Source organism: Danio rerio, chromosome 23 (genome assembly GCF_052040795.2).
Source record: "Danio rerio strain M-AB ecotype USA chromosome 23, GRCz13ab, whole genome shotgun sequence".
Lineage (NCBI taxonomy): Eukaryota > Metazoa > Chordata > Actinopteri > Cypriniformes > Danionidae > Danio > Danio rerio.
In genome coordinates, this window is record NC_141043.1 from 2567890 (window position 1) to 2590933 (window position 23044).

At 41.4% G+C, this 23044-nt stretch overlaps 2 protein-coding genes across 4 annotated transcripts in view; both read right to left on the reverse strand.

Moving 5' to 3' along the window:
• Positions 1-378, reverse strand: part of LOC100002469 (uncharacterized) — a 225505-nt gene extending 225127 nt beyond the window's left edge. For all 3 annotated transcript variants that reach the window (XM_088651673.1, XM_088651672.1, XM_088651671.1), the window contains exon 1: positions 284-378. The gene's annotated coding sequence lies outside the window, so the exon portion shown is untranslated. The remainder of the gene's footprint in view (positions 1-283) is intronic.
• Positions 1-23044, reverse strand: part of snai1b (snail family zinc finger 1b) — a 159957-nt gene that overhangs the window by 113010 nt on the left and 23903 nt on the right. The window lies entirely within an intron of this gene.

Here is a 23044-nt window from a genome sequence, read left to right on the forward strand (position 1 = left end):
TTAAAGGTGCAGCAGGAGATCTGGGATGCTAACTTTAGCATAATAGCTTAGAAAACGCTTGTCCCTCTCTGCCAACCGGAGAAACGCATCCTGAAGTCATGAACGCGCAGCAAATAGACAACCAGTTAATTACACTAGAAATACAAATGAATGAAAACTACACAGATCACATTAGCAAGCTATGAATAAAGGTAAAATTGCTCGTTCCTGAAGGGATAATCGGCAGCAAAGTTAAACATATCACACTCGCGAACGCTACAGAAGTCAGATATAACACACTTACTTTGAAAAGACGCACAACACCCGTAACAGAAGTAGAAAACGGCAAAGTTTGGCGTTAGTCAGCGACCCGATTCATACTCATCCACTCCATACACTGCGCGCCAAGGGCGGGATATTTGCCTGTTTGTGGCTCAGCGAATGCTGATTGGCTACTGTTTGCTGCTCAGCGAATGCTGATTGGCTTCCTGCATGTCAATCACTATCGACAAAAGAACGGTTTTGTGGTCTGAAAGTGGCTTTGTGGCTTAGAATTACTGTTTATGTTGTAAAAATTAAGTTTTATAATGTTTAATAGTAAGTCATTTGCGTTTGGTGAACGCATCATAATAATAAAAGTCTATGCTGCTTTATAACATGATGAATATACCTAACCTTGCTGAAAAATCCAGCTTAAACCAGCCTATGATGGTTGGCTGGTTTTAGCTGGTTGACCAGCCTGGTTTTAGAGGGTTTTCGGCCATTTCCAGGCTAGTTTCCAGTCATTTCCAGCCTGGTTTTAGCTGGTTAGGCTGGAAAATGACAAGCTAAAACCAACTTGACCAGCCTGGTTTAAGCTGGATATAGCTGGTTTTGGCTTGGCTTCCAGCATAACTAGGATAGTTACGCTGGTTTTAGCTGGTCTCCCAGCCTGACCAGCTAAGACCAGGCTGGCAATGCCTGGAAATGGCCAAAAAAACCCTATAAAACCAGGCTGGTCAACCAGCTAAAACCAGCCAACCATCATAGGCTGGTTTAAGCTGGATTTTTCAGCAGGGAATGCAGTTCTGTTTTGCGATCCAAATCAAAATATTTAGTTTACCTCAGTTCTGGGTGCTGTTTCATAAACGTTGATTAGAAAAGCAGAGATTAAAGTCCAAAGCCTGACTAGAATGAGTCGAACTAAGCGTCCACGCTTTAATTGGTTCCATAACAGCAAGATCATTTGATTTAACTAATCTGAGTTTATCTAGATAACTGGTCGTGCACGTTACTGTTGTGAGACCTTTGACACTTGTGTTTCCTGCACCGCATGGGAAAATATCTATATTTAATAATAAAGTGCGGCTACTGCTCGGCCCAGATCCATCTCCCGATTATTCCACTCATGGTTTTCAGTCTTAAAGTCAATCTTTGAGAAGTAGGCTATCAAAATGTAGTTGAAATGTTGTAGTTTGTATTTGTTAATAGCTTGTTTGAATAGGCAACACAGTGGCACAGTAGGTAGTGCTGTCACCTCACAGCAAGAAGGTCGCTGGTTCGAACCTCGGCTCAGTTGGTGTTTCTGTGTGGAGTTTGCATGTTCTCCACATGTTCGCGTGGGCTTTCTCCGGTTTCCCCCACAGTCCAAAGACATGCGTTACAGGTGAATTGGGTAGGCTAAATTGTCCATAGTGTTTGAGTGTGTGTTTGTGGATGTTTCCCAGAGATGGGTTGCGGTTGGAAGGGCATCCGCTGCGTAAAAACGTCCTGGATAAGTTGGCGGTTCATTCCGCTGTGGCGACCCCGGATTAATAAAGGGACTAAGCCAACAAGAAAATTAATGAATGAATGAACTTTTCTTAAAGATGTTTGGTGTATAAATATTTTACTATTAAGTATGAAGTTTTAATCATTATTAAGAGGTTAGGTGAATTAAAATGGCATCAAATTACGGCAGGTGAATGTTTACATTGCTTTAATTAAGCTTGAATTTAAGACTTAGCCTGAGAGTTAACCTGCCCCGGACCAAGCTAGTTTCCCAGCATAATATGCCAGAGTTACTGCATGAGTTTGAACTATCGTAAATTTGATTTATGAAACAGAATCCGCCATTAATAAACCTGACTTACCAAAATAACCTGCTTTTTTCTCTGAGCTTGGTTTATGGAACAGGCCCCTGTTAAATGTGACAATGTTTTGGAGAAAAGTAATTATGATATTTGTCTTTGTTGTTTACTTTGATGTGATAAATGTGGGTTTCTAAACATATAAGAAAATGATTTGTCTCAAAATAACCCAAAAGGAGTAAGATTGCAGTGTTTGATTAAACATGCTGTGTTTTTGATCACTGCGCTTCTTTGTATGTTTTAATGGACTGATTAGTTTATTTGATGGAATAATGTTGCATAGATTTAAATTTATGTACTTAAAAAACGTTTCTTGTAGTGGTCGTGCTCTTGATCTATTAATGTTTTGCTGTGCAGTTTTTGTAAATGGCCACAAGAGGTCACTGTAGGCAGTTTATTCTCACTCACTTAATAATATACTCAATAAACATACTACGCTCCACTTATCAAATCGCTCTCGACTCAGAAACTTGCTGATTAAATCCCCGTGACAAATGTAAGTTATTGCTGTGATGATGTGCATTATAATTTTATTTGTTTTTTAATGCATATTGTCTCGTGTTCACATTCGTGTGTACTGTTAGCCAGATGATCATCACTACTGAGAAGCTAGCATCCTTTGGTGGGCAGGGTGAGGTGTGTAATTCATGTTTGTGTTTTTCCAAATACTTTTTTGGGCAAGAAAAATGGCAGGGGCTCAAATCTGAAGAAACTTGGTACAAAGTACTGTTAACGCTCAAATCACTGTGAGCCTTTGACAATAATTATTTATATCCACATTGTGGGCTAAAATTACAGTTTTTCTCAGTCGCTTTGGTGCCTTTCTCACAACACCAGTGCATTTTTGCACAACAGTTAATGCATTTCTCAAAACAATTAGTACAAACGGCAAAATCTAGCTGATAACCTGCAAAAGCGCGTCACATGCTCAAAATGGATAGTTCATTCCTTTAAAGCAAGTATTGACGTCAATCAAAGTGTCAGTATCATCAAGTGCTGACACCATTGTTAATGAACAAGATGGCTTAGTCATGTTTTCATTACGGCAGTTTACTCTGGACATTTTTTCAATGCAAAAAAGTCTGATTTTGATGACACTTCCTGAAAATGCTCAAGACATCACCGTATACTATTTGCACAGTCATTTGAAAACTACAGTAAAGTGAGTCATCACTGCATTTAGTGAGGTATCTGAGTGCAAGACACTGAATATGTGTGTTTCACATTTTTACTGCATTTGCTCTTTACAATCCTAATTTATTCACAGCATTGTGCAAAATAATAAACACAGCCTTATTTACAACAAACATAAACTCCCTTTAGCAGTGCACAACTGTACACAATTTTGCAGTACATATTGGACCTGAACCTACAACATACACAGGTGTGTAAATCATTCATCAAATTGTTTAAATTGTTTTATAAAATTTGCTAGACAGATTTTGACAACTAGTTCAACATTTTTGTAGGTAATGACTCTAGTAATAAAATGAGGACTATTAGTTTTATATAGAATCACTATTCAGCATTTACAAGTTTAGTTTATTTTGACTGACATGACATAAGCAGATGATCATGTTATCAACAGCAGAGAGTTGTATGAAAGAAATTGATGTCCAAAAGCATTTGCAATTTGTTGGAAGGAATGAGAAACTGCTACTAGGATGTGCACAAATGACTAATTGTTTTGAGAAATGCATTAACTGTTGTGCAAATGTAAATAGTGTTGTGAGAAATGCACCAAAGCCACTGAGAAAAACTGTAAAATGCAAATAACAGTCCTCTGATGGCCCACTAGAGGCTGCTCTTTGTCAAGAGTGAGAATGGCCATCAATATTCATGACAAAGCCCTCACTTTCTGTCTCACTTGTAAATCAACATGCTGTTTAAAGTGAATCTGTGGTGATTTTCAGATACTGTTGTGGCAAAAGCTCTAACCATTATCATATAGTAGGTCCACCCGGAATCTGCGCGCGCAGATTTCTGCAGATTTTTAGCCCATCCTAAATTCTGTTTATTTACTTGAGTAAATGTGTGTAAATCTATATTTATTCAGTTTTTTAAATTTATTTCAGTAATATTATTGACTAATGTGAAAATGTTCATCTGATTTATGTACAATGCAGTTTGTACAGTAATATTTTCTGTCTTTTACTGGATATATTATATGACAAACTTGCTTTAATTACCAAATAATGTGAATCTAATTAGATTTGCAATTTAAACATTACATAAAAGTTAAAAAGATATTACTTTTTATTTTTTATATTAAGGTTTTAGTTATGATACTCCCAAAATAGTTCTGCAAACTTTTACCGAAATTCTCCGCAGAAATAGCAAAAAAAAAAAACGTCTGCAGATTTTGTCTGGCCCTATCAATTATTTAGCAGAATATGTATACGAATTCAACCCAGGCTCATTCTGGAATTGTAGTCCAGCGGACGTTTCTGGAGAGCGTGAAATACGGGAGGTACGTATTTGTGCAGTTTTTGTTTTCGCAAATCCGCGAGAGGCCGCTGTGTGCGCTTTTTCGTATCTCGAACGTCTCTCGCGAGTGCCGTTCGCGCCCGCGCTGTTCTCGCGTCAACCCACCAGAGGCCGCTGTCTGACTGATCGAATGATCGGGTGCACGACCGGCCAATCGGCTGACCCATCCTCCTCCTTCCCTGAACCCAACCAGTTTTACCGATTGACTCGCCCGCCCGCTCACTTCCCTAAACCCGAGCAACCATTTAGAAAAGCCGTCTAGAAAAAGAAAAGCCCTCGTCTGTTTTTTTTTTTTTACCACTTTTTCGGATTTCACCACGTTCTCACCCTGTTATGAACTCGTTCGCTTTATTTTATGGATTCTGTTTTTGTCTTACCTAATTTCTGGAACCGCTCTTCCCTGGACTCGAACCCGGATGCCTTTGTCAAATCCTCCTCTCTGCATCTGAAGTCCGCCGACGCACACGATGAGCTGACCGAACAAACTAACTGCAGCGTGAAAGCCCTCCACACGGAGGTAAGCGGTCAGCCGGCAAGCACAAAACGGAACGGCGTCACACCGCCCCGTAGCGCTCGCTTAAAAAAACGAAATGCAGCCATACGTACCTCCCGGGATGTATTTCGCGGTCTCCAGAAATGTCCACAGGACTACGTTTTCAGAATGAGCCTGGGTTGGAGCAATTCCATGCAAATGTCAACCTTGCCATGAAAAAAAAAATTAGGTTTTCACAAAAATACGGAAACTGTTTCTAAGTTTTCTGTGCAAGTAAGTATTTTACAGTGCTTTAAAAATGCTCAAATGTCTCTGTCAATGTTTACAAACGATTATATTCAATTTACTAAAGTCACACAAGTTGCACATCTGTCACATCTATAACGACACTTTTTCCTTATTAATGCAAAAAAATAAAATAAAATTACTCCAGTTGTTCTATAGAGAGCCAACTCTTCTTGTGATTGTCATCATTAATTTTGGTTGGTGCAGTTTAATTCACAGAATTTCTACAATATGTTGTATACTGTGAACCCGCAGACTTTTTTGGTCACATCCATAACTCATGTTTATTTCCCTAATTTAAAGTACTAAACATGTTTACAGATTGATATTTTTCTAATTCCTTAACTCTGTCCCTGTTGAAAAATCCAGCTTAAACCAGCCTAGGCTGGTTGGCTGGTTTTAGCTGGTCGACCAGGCTGGTTTTAGAGGGGTTTTGGCCATTTCCAGGCTGGTTTCCAGCCATTTCCAGCCTGGTCTTAGCTGGTCAGGCTAGAAAATGACCAGCCAAATCCAGCTAAAACCAGCTTGACCAGCCTAGTTTAAGCTTGACATAGCTGGTTTTGGCTGGACTCCCAGCTTGGCTAGGCTGGTCAAGCTGGTTTTAGCTGGTCATCTCCCAGCCTGACCAGCTAAGACCAGGCTGGAAATGGCTGGAAACCAGCCTGGAAATGGCCAACACCCCTCTAAAACCAGGCTGGTCAACCAGCTAAAACCAGCCAACCAGCATAAGCTGGTTTAAGCTGGATTTTTCACCAGGGTGGTCAGCAAATATAAACAGTTGCAGTTCAATATACATATTCTTTATATGTGCATTTATGTTTTGAGTTTTAATGCAAATGTCGCATCTATAACACTGAAATTGCTCATGTACCCCTGCTGAAAAATCCAGCTTAAACCAGCCTAGGCTGGTTGGCTGGTTTTGGCTGGTTTCCAGCCATTTCCAGCCTGGTCTTAGCTGGTCAGGCTGGAAAATAACCAGCTAAATTCAGCTAAAACCAGCTTCCCCAGCGTGGTTTAAGCTGGACATAGCTGGTTTTGGCTGGGCTCCCAGCCTGGCTAGGCTGGTCAAGCTGGTTTGTGTGTGACAGGCGCACACAGATCATGCACATATGCACACAAACACACTCACTCACTTACTCAAATGCCCACACATATACTCTCAAAGACACAGGCACACACACACACTTAAACGCACACATACAAACACTTTAAGTCAAATGTGCACACACACTCAAGCGCACACATACACTAACTCAAACGCGCACACACTTTCTCCCTCTCACTCACACACACACACACAGAGTCTGTTTCTCTTTCAGGGGCCAATTGGCTGCTAGTATTTTTATAATCTGCATCTTTCCTGACCTGTTGCTCTTCTGCTGGCGCCAGTGGTCTCTGACCCCCCGTGTGGATAATTGAGAGCAGCTGTTGTAAGGTGCTTTACCCAGCAGCCCCTGCTCCGCTGCACTTGCCGCTTCAGATCCTCCTTAAACTCTGCATGTCTTCCTCATCAATCTCTCCGATGGCTGATTACTCTAATCTCAGCTCTCCGTCGCTCTATCTCTCTTCCCCTTGTCATTTAACAGGCCCTGCTTTAATCCGGAGGGAGCTTTACAGTGCACTAACAGCAGAAACAGGCCCACGGGGCTTGAGTGATCTGCTCCAGGCCAACATTCGTACAGACATGCACTTCAGAAATTATATATCCACTGAAAACCACTGCTTTTTATAGGTTATGCCACGAGATTGATTAATAAAATTGCTAGTAAACTCATTTGCAAAACAGTAAAGAGTAAAAAGCACAGCCGAGCATGAATTCTTATTATTTTAAAGGGATAGTTCACCAAAAATGACAAATAACTCCTATTTACTCTCCCTCGAGTAGTTTCAAATCTTTTTACGTCTCTTTCTTCAGGATCAACGGCTAATGAGATTTGATAGCTTGATTTGTTTTTCATTATAATAGCTATTAATTGTAATAAGCTGAGTTGTTTGTTAATATATTTGCTGCTAATGCATACTATTTATTTTTTTCTTTTGTAAATAATATTAATAAAACATATTACTGACTATTTAACTGTTTATTTACAATGAAACAGCTCCAAATGAACATATTAGTACTATGGTGGGCAGATCCCTTATTTTCACATCCCAATGTTGGCAGGTATGCATCTTAAGGCTCGTACACACCGGGACGCTTTTCGTTTGCGTTTATGGTCAGCGTTTTACGAGACATTTTTCAGTATTCAAACCCAAGCGTCTTTCACTGGCGTCAAGCAGAAGAGTATGCTAAATCACTCTTTTGACGTTAGATGGCGCTGCAGAACTTTAAGCTTCTGACACCCGCTTATAACACAGAAGAAGAGGAGGAGAGGAAGTTCACACGATTGTTGATAAAGTTACTGTTGACTTGAACAAGCATGGATTATTCAAGCAGCAGCTCTAGCGATACAGAAATGAATAGTGTTCACAAGAGCAATAAGCAGCTCCACGTTCATATCGCCTCTGGGCGTCGTCTTCAATCTGCGCTCGCATTGACAGTTTTGCGCTTGAGCGCCTACAAGTGCTGTTTACTGTAACTTCAGCAGTTCCGTGCACGTGAACAAAAGTGCCGATCTGATTGGTGGAGAAGGTTTTGACGTGGCACGTCAAAACAAAAAAACGAGCATGAGGCGTTTCTTTTTTTAAATGACGCTTTTGCGCCTGCCATTTGCGCATTGGTGTGCACGATCACATTGACGCCCGTCATTTAGTCGTGAGGCGTTAAACATCGATGGAAAACGCAAGCAAAAAACGTCTCGGTGCACAAGTGCAAGTGTTATTGTAAGTGGTACAAATGTAACCCCGCCAGCTCTACTCCACCCAACCCGCTCCGAGCTGGTATCGAACCAGCGACCTTCTGCATGGGAGTCGGATGCTCTAACAAGGAGGCTAAAGGCCTTGGCCTTTAGAGCCTGTCGCTAGAGCACCTTTAGAGGTCAGAGGAGTGAGGTTTACCTGCACAGTACTGCACTAGCTGGCCTCCGTTACACAGAAACATCATTACATATGGTATAAAGGCTGATTTATACTTCTGCGTCAAGCGCACGCGTATGCTACGGCGCAGCCTACACGTTGACGCATAGCCCTACGCCATGGCCATCGGCGTCGCTGATGTGCACCTCTCAAAAAATGGAACTACACGTCGCACCGATGCGTAGCACAAGCTCTGTGATTGGTCGGCTTGGTAGCGCTGACGAGTCTGGGCGGCACCAAGAGCGCGCGAGCCCAATGGAGCGATTATTTACAAGTGTGGAGTCCGTGAAGGAGCTCCGGATGGAAAGTTTTGTTTTGTGTTTACCTCATAGTTAAAGTTGTTGCACGTCCGCCGGTTACTGCCTCAAAATGAGCGAGTTTGAGCCACTTGTACGTTCAGGAAGTGTTCAGAAAAAGCAAAACACCAGCGAAGAAACTTGACACAGAGGAACATTTACACCTCACTGCCAGCTAGCGCTTCTGAAGTGTTAATGCAGACCAACAGAGACAGCGCAGAAGTATAAATGCACAGCTATGCACGTTGCATGCGCCGTGGGTCACGCCGGTCACTTGACGCAGAAGTATAAACCAGGCTTAAGTGTGTGTGGAGGGGTGGGGGTGGTGTGGGAGAGAGGAGGAGGACAAGTGTTGTTACAATCAAGAAGTTATTGTCTTCTAAAGTTCCCCACACCTCATCTCCCTCACACACACACAGTATAAGCACCCCATGTCTCAACAGGTGTCGGGTGGAGAGACACATCACATGTAAATGGAGAGAGAGGGGGAACATCTGTTATCAAGACCTCCCATGCAATGTTTACATCTAAAGTACATTACAGAACTACATTTTCAGTCCTTGCAATATAGGATGAAATGAATTAGCCACAGGACAGGAGCAAATGTTACTATGCTATCTTAATAACAGCAACACAAAGAGAACTTTCACACAACACACTCTCAATCTTTTTGACTGCTTTCATGAGCTTGTGGAGCCAGAAAGACTGACCGACCCCCTAATGACCGAACACACCTCACACAAAGAGAAACACACACACACACACAGAGCTGTAAAAGTGAGCATGCATAAGCTAATTAGCCATTTGCTGCTCATTTTGCACCTCAGTGAAAGAGTGTTTAGCATGTTAGCACTGCTGCGGAGAGTAGAACTATAATGTTAACACGCTTAATGTAACGTGCATTGCACAAACAAATTAACATGTTAATGTTGTTCTGTAAGAAAATATTATTGCTCAGGTCCCTGCTGAAAAATACAGCTTAAACCAGCCTAGGCTGGTTGGCTGGTTCGACCAGGCTGGTTTTAGAGGGGTTTTGGCCACTTCCAGGCTGGTTTCCAGCCATTTCCAGCCTGGTCTTAGCTGGTCAGGCTGGGAAATGACCAGCTAAAACCAGCTTGACCAGCCTAGCCAAGCTGGGAGTCCAGCCAAAACCAGCTATGTCCAGCTTAAACCAAGCTGGTTAAGCTGGTTTTAGTTGGACTTGGCTGGTCATTTTCCAGCCTGACCAGCTAAGACGAGGCTGGAAATAGCTGGAAACCAGCCTGGAAATGGCCAAAAACCAGGCTGGTCAACCAGCTAAAACCAGCCTAGGCTGGTTTAAGCTGGATTTTTCAGCAGGGGTGTTTGTGTGTTTATCTCAGTGCCAACCGTTCAGAAATACGCCTTCGAGAAAAAAATACACTGCAGTTTACACTTCAAGACTTGGATGTTTTTAGGTATGTTACTGCATTCTGTCTGCAACAGAAGGAAAGTTAATTAGCTCACAGTTGATTAGTTCAAAACTGAAACCATTTAATTAACTAAACACACAAAACAAACAGATTTAAAATGTGCATTTATTGAAAACAGTTTCTCTTAAAGGCGTACACCGTTTAAACGTTATCGGCTAAGAGCTTAGAACGACCAAGAGGCGACACTCAATAGAACGTTTTATTGCAACAGCCCCGGATTCTGCCATTTTGAAGTAAAAGCGATCGGCCGTCCATTGGATCTTAATGCTGTCGCGATGGAAAGCAGCTGCTTTGTTTTTTATTTATTTACTTTAAAAGTGCATTAAAGCTGAGATACAACCTGAAAGACGACAATACAACACTTACTATCACAATCATCAGCACTTTTAATAGTTTAATTTGCAGACTTAATGTTTATATTTTAGCTATACTTATTTTCTTGGAACTGTCACTATACAGTCACATCTGTGTTAATATATTATATGTCTTCTGATATGAATCTAATTAAACACATATGGGGAATTCTGAAGAGAAATCATTTAAGCATCTCTTTGAGCAACTCTAATAGAGGGGTCATGTTTGAAGAATGGAAAAGATAGATGTTGCAAAATGACGCCAACTTGTTCGTTCCATGCCTAGAATGAGGCCATACAAACTAGATAAAGTAGCTTTGTTGGGGGGTATACTCTTTTTTGCATCACCCTAATTTAAGTAAAACAAAAACAAAAAAAATAGTATCTTGTTAACCTTACTTTCATGTCATAAATAGAACAGATATTATATTAAAATTAGTCTTGTCAACATTTTGGAAATTGGCTTATCTTCATTGAGGTTTTGTTTAAAATGTAGCTTTTTAATTGGGGTTTATGAATATTTAATAATTTAACTCGTCTTTAACTGAATATTTTAATTCATTCTGTCTAATTTTAGTTATCCGTGCTGTTGTTCTATTGGAATTTTCATTCCAAGATGGCTGCTGCGTGACACTAGTGGCATCTAGTAGCTGTTTCCCAAACAGCAACAAAGAAGAGCTCTTTGGTATCAGTCAACACATTTTATCAGATAGAATGGAATGTTTTGTTTTTCTATCTATGAAGTCACTTCCTGGGCAATGTCACTAAGGAACTGGTGATGGTACTGACATCAAAGAGCTTAGAATGACCAAGAGACGACACTCAATAGAACGTTCCATTGCAACAGCAGCGCCCAGCGACAGCCCTGGATTCCGCCATTTCGGAGTGAAAGCGATTGTCCGGATCTCATTGCTGTCGCAATGGCAAGCAGCTGCTTTGTTTGTTTAATTATTTATTTAAAAAGAGCGTTAAAGCTTAGATACAAGCTGAAAGACGACAATACAACACTTCCATCACAATCATCAGCACTTTTAATAATTTATTTTACAGACTTATAATATGCTGTGGTTCTATTGGAGTTTTCATTCCAAAATGGGCACTGCGCCATCTAGTGCCTGTTTCCCAAATCGCACTAGAGTGTCGCCTCTTGGTGATTCTATGCTTTTTGCTGACGAGAAACAAATATTAGCAATTTATAGTTTTTGAACCATACTATAGTATTATACTTTATATATTATTGCATAATGAATTATGAACTGTTAAACTGTATAAAACAAGGTACTGTACATTAGGTTTTACTGCAGTAAACGGGGGTGTATTGTACTATACTCTATAGTAGAGAACTACAGTGTTGAGTAATTTGTTCGTATTGTTGGAGTTGTTGTGTTCTATTGCAACTATAGATTTACCACACCAGATTAATTCCGGTACTGTACTATAGTATGGTTCAAAATCACTACAGTATACAGTTACTATAAACTACTATAGCATCACTTTCACATGGATATAGTTAAAGTATGGTGGCCGAGAGAGAGCTTAACATGCTGCAATTTAAGAAAACACATGCAATTACAGAAAAAAAAACGCAAGCAAATTAGGAAAAGATCTTCATCCGTTTGACAGCACTCATGTTGCAAATCCTCACAACACATACACATTTTTAAAAAATGCACTATATTTTCTCACTTTCAAATATCTCGAACATAATGGAAATGTTTTAAGAGGACCCTAAAACATTACGGACCCGGTTATTTAGGCTAATAAAATACAAAAGACAAGCGAATCAGGATGTTAAAATAAACAAACAAAAAACTCACCTTTTAAAGATCACCTACAACTTCACTGAGCAATTTGGCAATAGTCACGGCAGAGCGACGTCCGTCACATTTTAGGGTCCCCTTGAAAAATTTCCATTGAGTTCTGTTGTTTTTGCAAGTGTTATGAGAAAATGCAGCGTGTTTAATTCATGTGTTTGTGTTGACGGAAATGCAGCACATTTTATTAATTTGTTTGCGTTATATAAAAATAGATAGTTTTTTTTTTTTTAGAAAAATTGTTTGCGGATTTGCAGAATATATGCTGTCAACTGGATAAAGATTCATTTGCATTGCATGTGTTTTCTAAAATTGCAACACGTTAAGCTCTCTTGGCCGCCATATTAAAAGCCCAATTTTTAAAAGTGTAATATATATATATATATATATATATATATATATATATATATATATATATATATATATATAAAATTGTTTAAATGACAACTTTAGTTTGAAACATTTTAACAGAGCAAAGACAATTATAAGCAGAAGGATTATTTCATTTAAAATTGACTTTTTTTTCTTTCATCCCCAAAGATGGAAAACATCTACTCAAACCGAAGTGTTGAAATCATATAATTTACTCACCTGACTGATTTTGTATCAGGAAATTGCATTAATAATGATGATACTCATGTGATTTCCTGCTTTAATGTGTTTGGACCTCTACGCTGTTTACATTTCTTCAGACTGTTGATGTTAATGTAAATGTTGTGTGTGTGTTTCTTTAGTGGCGTCTCTCAGCAGTGGGACGGATGTAAGCACATCTGGAAAGGCTTACATGCTGGAGCAGAGTCTCTGGAGCTGTGCCGCTACAGTGTGTCTGTGTGTGCGTGTGTGTGGGAACTCTCTCAGCTTTCTCTGTAGGGGGGACTTTTTCCTCTAACCCCCGAAAACTGGCTGTAAAGTAATGACTTCAGTGTGTGTGAGAGTGTATGTGTGTGTATGTGTCCACATGTAGAGAGATTGATGCAAGATAAGCAGGCTATCTTTACTTTTTCATTCATATATAGAAGTTGATGGCGAGTGTAATGCAGCGATTTGTGAATGCAGAAGGTTTCAAAAATCAGAGTACACGAGGTCTTTGTGTGAATTAAATGAAATAAAACAAGTGGTCAGGAGTCAATTTTAAGTGAAACCAAAATGTCAGCAGATTGTCCTATAGCTGGCTTCTCGCATCTCCAACACATTATTTGGTTCATGTTTCCTACATCATGTGGAGATGAAGCATTCATTATGTAGACAATAGTTATATTCTAGCATGTCTAAAAACCACTATTTCACAACTGCGGTGTAGTTCTTGCAATATTTCACCATCAGATTTCAGCTTGAATTGATCAAACCCTCATTACTGTCTCAAAGTGTGAAATCGATGAGGTCTGAGGAAGCATCTAGAGTTAAAATGCCCTAGTAGCAAAGAATTCTGGCCCAGATTTGGCATAAAGCTGGCACAGCAGGCATTCATCCGGCACTGGCATACAGCATGTGGGCCAAACATGGCCCGGGTTTGGCAGAGGTGGCACCGTTTTTAAGGCGACACATAAGATTTGGGCCAGATGAAAAACGTAGTATTTGGCCCAGATAAAAAATTTGATAAGTGGGCCATGTGAGTTTGGCCAGTCTTGACCCACATTTAAAATACACTAAAATCATTGAGTAAAGAAAAAAAATTCTACCAATCAGGTCACTTTGAGAAAAAGCGTGCCCATAGTGTGCCTAAAGCGCATCACTCCATGGGTTTATCAATTTCATTGCAATCGTGACACACCAACCCATCTGGCCCAGTTCAGGCCCAGTTATGAGTTATTAACTTGGCTGAGACTTGGCCCAGATATGGTCTGTGTTTGGCCCTTGTCTGGAAGCCAGATTTGGTCCAGTCATGTACCGTAATTCACTGCGGCATGTGGGACAAGCAAAACCTGATTGTGTGGGCCAGAGCTGGGCCAGAGAAATTTTGTTATGTGGGTGTAGACATTGTAATGGCTGTTTTGATTCCAGTACACACGATGTAATAGGGAGTGCAACACAATGCAACGTCTGAAAAATAAGAGTATATGAGTCTGACCATACAGTCTTGAGAAGAATCAACTGACCAATGAGAGTGGAGTAATGTCTTCTGACCTATCAGAGCAGGGGATGGTCATTTGGCCAATCAGAGCAGTGTATATGAGTCTGACCAATCAGAGCAAAGTAGAGTCAACTTATCGAGGATGGAGCAATGTCATTTGACTTATCAGAATAGAGCATGGTTATTTGACCAAATAGAGCAGAGTATACGAGTCTGATCAATCAGAGCAGAGTCAACTGACCAATGAAAATGGAGTAATGTCATTTGCCTTATCAGAGTAGAGCATAGTCATTTGGCCAACTAGAGCAGAGCATGGTCATTTGGCCAATTAGAGAATAGTATGTAATTCAGCTCAATCTGAACAAAATAGAGCCAACTGAGCAATAACAGCAGTGTAATGTCATCTGTCCAATCAGAGAAGAGCAGGGTCATTGGGGCAATTAGAGCAGAGCATGGTCATTTCGTTAATCAAAGCAGAGTATAAGAGTTTGACCAATCAGAGCAGAGTATATGAGTTTGACCAATCAAAACAAAGTGGAGTCAACTGACCAATAACACTGCAGTAATGCCACCTGTCCAATCAGAGCAGAGCAGGGTCATTGGGACAATCAGAGCAGAGCATGGACATTTTGCCAATCAGAGAAGAGTATGTGAGTTTGACCAATCAGAGCAGAGTATATGAGTCGGAACAAAGTAGAGCCAACTGACCAATGGCAGTGGAGTAATGTCATCTGTCCAATCAGAGAAGAGCATGGTCATTTCATCAATCAGAGCAGAGTATATGAGTCTGAACAATCAAAACAAAGTAGAGCCAACTGACCACTGACAGTGGAGTAATGTCATCTGTCCAATCAGAGAAGAGCATGGTCATTTGGTCAATCAGAGCGCAGTATAAGAGTCTGACCAATCAGAGCAGAATATATGAGTCTGAACAATCAGAACAAAGTAGAGCCAACTGACCATTGACAGTGGAGTAATATCATCTGTCCAATCAGAGCAGAGCATGCTCATCGGGGCAAATAGAGTCTGACCAATCAGAGCAGAGTATATGAGTTTGACCAATCAGAGCAAAGTAAAGTCAACTAATCAATGACAGTTGAGGAATATCATCAGTCCAATTAGAGAACAGCAGGGTCATTAGGGCAATTACACAAGAGCATGGTCATTCCGTCAATCAGAGCAGAGTATTTAAGTCTGAATAATTACAACAAAGTAGAGCCAACTGACCAATGACAGTGGAGTAATGTCATCTGTCCAATCAGAGCAGAGCATGGTCATTGGGGCAAATAGAGCAGAGCAAGGTCATTTTGCCAATCAGAACAGAGTATAAGAGTTTGACCAATCAGAGCAGGGTATATGAGTCTGAACAATCAGAACAAACTAGAGCCAATAGACCAATGACAGTAGAGAGGTGTCATCTGTCCAGTCAGAGAAGAGCAAGGTTATTGGGGAAATTACACAAGAGCATGGTCATTTCGTCAATCAGAGCAGAGATTATGAGTTTGACCAATCAGAACAAAGTATAAGAGTCTGACCAATCAGAGCAGAGTATAGGGCCAGAGCAGACACTTTTTATTAAATTTATTAATAAATAAGGTTAGTTTTATGAGGTAATGAAGTAGTTTTTACACCTGTAATGGATGTAAACCAGTTTTAAGAAGCATACAAAACAAAACTCGAAACACTGTAAATAACATAACTTTAAATGTCATCTTCTTCTTTTGAATGCTTTTTAATTCGTTTCTTCATGCTTGAAACTCCATCAGCACCACCATCCTTCACTTTTCTTTTACTGATGAATCTTTAACATTCACAAATACTTGAGGTTCGCATGACCGAATTTGGCAGGAGAAAAACTTCTAACCTCAAGCGGAACTTTCATCTTTATTTTGCAGACGAAATTTCACCTAGCAATTGTAAATGTGCGCAAGCCATGTTTAAAATGTGAGAAACTGAATGATACTGTCACTTTTCCTTATTGTACAGCATCTGGATCCTTAAAGCAAACCCAGTTGAGAGCAACTCATCTGATCATTTTACAGCCTATCAGCTGAAACACACTGCTTTCCATGATGCCACACATGTGGAGGCTCAGATCTGTGCTTGCGGCGGAAAGCCTGTAATATACTGTGAGTGTGTGTGTTGAGTTTGGCTCCCTGATGTGGCCTTCATGCTCTGACTCACTGGGTATTTTAGGATCTCAGCACTGATAATTAAACTGCACACGAAGTCCCAGAAAGAACATAAAGAGCCACTCAAGGACAATACGCTCCAGCATCATGTTTCTCTCGTTGACTGAATGATTGTCTTTAGGGCTCATTCACACAGAATGTGTCTTATAAAAATGCAAGACATGGTGCTCGAATATGGGTTTAAAAAAGGGAAAGTGTGAACGCCTCTTCACCATGATATATAATTGTAAATCACACTTTTGTCATGCCAACATTTTACTATAAACAGAAGCTTGTGTAACTCCGCCGGTCCTACGCCACCCAACCCGCTCCGAGCTGGTACCGAACCTGCGACCTTCCACATGGGAGTCAGTTGCTCTAACAAGGAGGCTAAAGACCATGGCCTCTAGCATCTGTCGTTAGATCACCTTTAGAGGTCAGAGGAGTGAGGTTTACCTGCACAGCACACACTAGCTGGCCTCCGTTACACCCACCCCCCTACACCTCACTCCCATCCGGGTCATTGACCAATGTAACCCCGCCAGTCCTACGCCACCCAACCGGCTCCGAGCTGGTATCAAACCGGCGACCTTCTGCATGGGAGTCGGTTGCTCTACCAAGGAGGCTAAAGATCATGGCCTCTAGTGTCTGTCGCTAGAGCACCTTTACAGGTCAGAGGAGTGAGGTTTACCTGCACAGCACACAATAGCTGGCCTCCGTTACACTTGCAAGAATTGCTCCTGCTCTGAGCTCTTCTGATTGGATCACTGCATTTGGCGTCTAAAAAGCATGGTGCTCACATGCACATTGCTTCAAAAGACGTGAGCATATTGATCAAACACAATTATCCAGTGTGTGTTTACTAGGGGTGTCACGATTTCGATTTTAAATCGAAATCGATCGAAATTTATGCTCAATTTCGATTATCGAATCAAAAAATAGAATCGTCGATGTTGCCACGCCTCCATGTCACGTCAGCTTGGCTTGCCAAGCGGGAAAAAAACAGGCTTGTTGAAGTGCTTGTTGAACTGCACATACAGGAGACCCGTCGACAGAACTTAAACCCTCTCCTCTTTCAATGAAGTCGCCGGTGTGGAAGCATTTTGGATTTCCAGTGAGTTATGTTGACAACGTTCGTGTTGTCGACAAAAAAAAAACACAGTTTTGCAAGCTCTGCTATGTACGTATTACGTACGGTTCGTCCGATAGACAACACCGGCATCGCGATCCTCCGCCCGCCCCCGTTGTAAATCCGCTCGCGAAAAGTACACACTCAGGCCCTGTTTACACTGTCTTTGTTTTTAAATGGCATTTTAGAACGACAACGATTTGACATCCACAGTGGCGTGTAGCATTTCTGAGCAGCCCTCCTTCCTCTCTACCTCTGAAAACGCACATCACGTGACCACACAGACACAGACGCACACACAGCCATGCGCTCGAGACAGCAGGTCCAGGCAGTCAGAGGACTGCTTCAATCTTTCACTCACTTGTACTTAGTCATTTTAGCGAACACCTCAGATACTGTTGGCTGGTTCCTGTTGGTTGTGCCTCTTTTTTATCGACGCCATTATAACGACACAGATCACTGCCTATTCACGAGTCCCGCAGAAAAAAAGTGATTGACAGGTGGTAATTATGTGTGTGACTTGCCTTTATTCATTTACTGTATGATTTGTTTATGGGTAAAACAAAGACCATGCAGGTCAGGTAGTTTAAACGGTAGGCTACAAATAATTAATTGGTCATTAATTAATTAATTATTCATAATCGAGAATCGAATTGAATCGTGCCTTTAGAATCGAAAATGTAATCGAATCAAGGATTTGGAGGATCGTGACACCCTTAGTGTTTACATTGAAAATCTATTGTTCATTCACATCTACAGAGCTCTCACATTTACAGAGCATTTGGAAAGTATTCATAGCACTGTAAAATCACATGTACATCAATATTTACAGCTTTTGCTTAATACTTTGTTGATGCAACTTTGGCAGCGATTACAGCCTCAAGTCTTTCTGAATGTGATGCCACAAGCTTGGCACACCTGTCTTTGGGAATTTTTGCCCATTCATCTTTGCAGTACCTCTCAAGCTCTATCAGGTTAGATGGGAAGCGACAGTGTACAGCCATTTTCAGATCTCTCCGGAGATGGTCAATAGGATTTAGGTCTGGACTCAGGTTGGGCCACTCAAGGACATTCACCAAGTTGTTGTGAAGCCACTCCAGTGATATTTTGGCGGTGTATGTTGCATGATATCCCATAAAACTTAACCCATTTAATCCCATTTTTCTTGCAATTTGAGAATATAGATTTAATTCCGTTGACCTCCTTGACCAACAAACTTCATCCCTCCTTTAATATTATGATGATTAAATTAGGTTTTATATCTGTCCACAATAGTGACCAATGGGAAACAGCACTGTCAGATTTGAATCGGTGTGTATATGTGAGGGTGTCTGTGTGTTCACTTGGATGAGTTACATGCAGGGTACAGATTCAGAGTACACCAAAAAATGCTGAGCTGTTATAACCCAATTTTAAGTCAAATGTCGACTAACCCACCATTTGGGTTAAAAGTGCCATTTAAATTAAATTGCAAAAAATAAACCCAGCATTGGGTTTGTCCATTGTTGACGCAACATTGGTTATGACAACAAAGATTTGTTACAAAAAAAACATGCAAATATGAAAACACCAAAAAATGACATCAGTTTTGACAACACAAATGTGCTTTCTTAAGCCTGATTTATACTTCTGAGTCAAGTGACCGGCGTAACCCACAGTGCATGCAACGCGCGTGGCTGTGAATTTATACTTCTGCGCTGTCTCTGTTGGTCTGCATTAACACTTCCGAAACGCTAGTTGGCATTGAGGTGTAAATGTTCCTCTGTGTAGAGTTTCTTCTTTGCTGTTTTGCTTTTCCTGAACACTTCCGGGATGTACAAGTGGCTCAAACTCGCTCATTTTGATGCAGAACCCGGCGGACGTGCAACAACTTTAACTATGAGGTAACCACAAAACAAAACTTTCCATCCGGAGCTCCTTCATGGGACTCCACACTTGTAAACTAGTCATGCAGCTCTCTGTCCCGCCCAGACTCGTCAGAGCTACCAAGCCGACCAATCACAGAGCTTGCACTACGCGTCGTTGCAACGTGTAGTTACATTTTTTGAGAGGTGCACTTCAGCGACGGCCACGGCGAAGGGCTATGCGTCATACGCCGGCGTTTGACGCAGAAGTATAAATCAGCCTTTACACACTATACTCCATATAAAGCCAGAAACTATGAGCTTTTTATGCACTGCAACTGATGATCAACATTAAAAATTACAAATTGCACCTCTTCCCAACAGGAAAAAGCAGCAATAATCAAGAATGCATGATAATATGGTGTCAAGGCTTTTAGAAAAAGTCATTATAATGAAAGTCAACGGGGCAAAAAGAGCCACCAACATAACAAAAGGGGAGTCAATTTGCCCGCAGTGTATTGTTGAGGTGTTTTTACATTTTCAATGCATTTTCGCAAATGAGAAAGTTATGGTCAAATTAGCACTCAAAATCACCTCAGAGTGGATGAAAACATCCCAAATCTAAAGCGTCTCAACAGTTTTAACAATATGATGAACAAGTGCTGACAGTATTTCAATTTGTGAATGCACTACTCATGAGCAAGCTGAATGATCTGCTTGGATTGATTTAGCCTCAGCTCGTCTTCATACCTGTGAAACAGCAGCAGGAGAAGCAGGACTGTTGGTGTTTTGGCTCCACGGCTGCTCAGGTGGACTGATATCTAGAGTTACAGAGTGACAGCTGTAGAGATGCTTCAACAGACCTCAAGCCAAGCTGGCAGGACACTATATGTCACAGCTCACTGCTTGCTCTTTCTCTGTCTGTGGGTGGGTGAGTGTATGCAACATTGTGATTAATTTTGATGAATGTGAAGAGCACGTAAATGCACACATTTGGGATGAATGTTATATTACTTGAGTCTGTTGATAGATTTAGGGTGCGTTCACACTAGCACTTTTGATCCGCAACTGGGTTCATTTGACGTCAAAGTACGGTATGTTTATCTAGTGCAGGGCAGTCCAAACTCGGTCCTAGAGGGCTGGTGTCCTGCATAGTTTAGCTCCAACTTCCTTCAACATGCCTCCCTAGAAAGAGCTTGATTAGCTGCTTCAGGTGTGTTTAATTGGGGTTGGAACTAACATATGCAGGACACCAGCCCTCCAGGACCGAGTTTGGACACCCCTGATCTGGTGTGAATGTGTCTTCTGAACTCGGGTGCACACTCGTAAACCGTACCCAGATCTGCCTCAAAGAGGTGGTCTGGGGTATGGTTCGTGTGAACTCTGGTCCGGTTTACTCCTGGTGTGAATGCAATCATACCAAATAGCGGAAGTGAACTGCCAACAGTACCAAAAGAATCTCACGGCAGTTCGTAACTTTTTGATTTAGTGACTAATTTGTATGAATTAGTACGATCTAATTCGACTTGCTCATCCCCCAATGACGGTTGGGTTTAGGGGTAGGGTTAGGTGCCCTACTTAGGTTTAATACCTGATGTCACGAGGTACTTACGTTTCCTTGTGAGATCAGGCTGACAGTACTACAAACTTTAGTTTTCATAACGAACTTCAGTCCAGGCAATTGAACCAAGTGTGAAAGCATCTGGACATCTGGTTCGAATGTTTCCTGGACACCTACCTAGAGAGGTGTTCCAGGCATGGCCAGTTATCGGGGAAGATCCAGGACACGCTGGAGGTACTATGTCTCTCAACTGGCCTGAGAACACCTCAGGATCCCCTCAGAGGAGCTGGAGGAAGTGTGTCCACTCCAGCACCTATAAGTCCCAGGATGCAATGGCATAGTGACATCACAACAGTGTAGTTCCCAAATGCTCAAGGGTGTAGGGCATTCCATTTAAACCAGATGCTCCTCCAGTAGTGGACACTTGTGTAACGTAATCATTGATATACATCCGAGGGAACAAAATAGGAAAGTTGGTGAGTGAATTTTAGTTTTTAATTGAACTGAACTTTAGCTCCTGGTCTATTCCTGATCACACAAATGAATCTAGTCTCTCTAATAAAAGACCTATGAAGTCTCCTTATTCTCATATGTGGCTCCAATGAAGATCTCAGACATTTCTTTAAGCAGGGTGGTCAAATTCAGCTCCTGGAGGGTCACAGCTCTGCAGAGTTCAGCACCGGCTGCAAAACACATACATCTTCTTTTCAAATGAGCCTGAAGGACTTGATTAGCTGGATCTGTGTTTAATCAAGGTTGAAGATAAACCAGCGGTGCCCAAACATGTTTCTAGAGGTCCGCTGTCCTGCAGAGTTTACCTTCAGTCCTAATGAAATACACCTGAAGTCACTAATATCCCATTGAAACAATGTAGACTGTTTTTGAGATTCCTAAGTAGGCATACAGGCATACACTGATCAAAGTTGAGCTATACATTAACCAAAAAAGCTACCTGTGCCTTGATGTCGCATTATGATTGTATCCTATATAAAGGGTTTGCACTTATGTCGAAATTTGCACAGTTCCCATATGTGCAGCCATATCGGTGATACTCAGATGTAAACAATAGCATCCCTGCTGAAAAATCCAGCTTAAACCAGCCTAGGCTGGTTGGCTGGTTTAAGCTGGTCGACCAGGATGGTTTTATAGGGGTTTTGGCCACTTCCAGGCTGGTTTCCAGCCTGGTCTTAGCTGGTCAGGCTGGGAGATGACCAGCTAAAACCAGCTTGACCAGCCTAGCCAAGCTGGGAGTCCAGCTAAAGCCAGCTATATCCAGCTTAAACCAGGCTGGTCAAGCTGGTTTTAGCTGGATTTGGCTGGTCATTTTCCAGCCTGACCAGCTAAGACCAGGCTGGAAATGGCTGAAAACCAGCCTGGAAGTGGCCAAAACCCCTCTAAAACCAGCCTGGTAGACCAGCTAAAACCAGCCAACCAGCCTAGGCTGATTTAAGCTGGATTTTTCAGCAGGGCAGAGTTTCTATAGGCTCTGTATCATTGTTTACATTCTGCTCTTCAATATGGCCGCCTGATGATGCATCATGAACACACTCAGCAGCATGACTTCTGTTGTGTCTGTTTGTGTGTTTCTGCTCTCCCTCTGGCTGTGTGTGTGTGTGTGTGTGTGTGTGTGTGTGTGTGTGTGTGTGTGTGTGTGTGTGTGTGTGTGTGTGTGTGTGTGTGTGTGTGTGTGTGTGTGTGTTTGGTCTCAGCACAGAAGGCACAGACAGGTGGATGGAGGAGAGACAGAAGGAGCCTGTGACCTCTGGATATGGTCAGGTGAGTCCACACCTGCTCCCTTCCTCAGATTGGAGATTCCGGTTACACACACACACACACACACACACACACAATCCCATTCAGCACATCTCAGACACTGAACTGATTTCTTCTTCAACACTGAATACTGTGCATCACTAACAAGAAAACAATTAAACATAATAACATTCATAATTAGACACAATTGATTACAGGGTTTTTTTTATTGGTT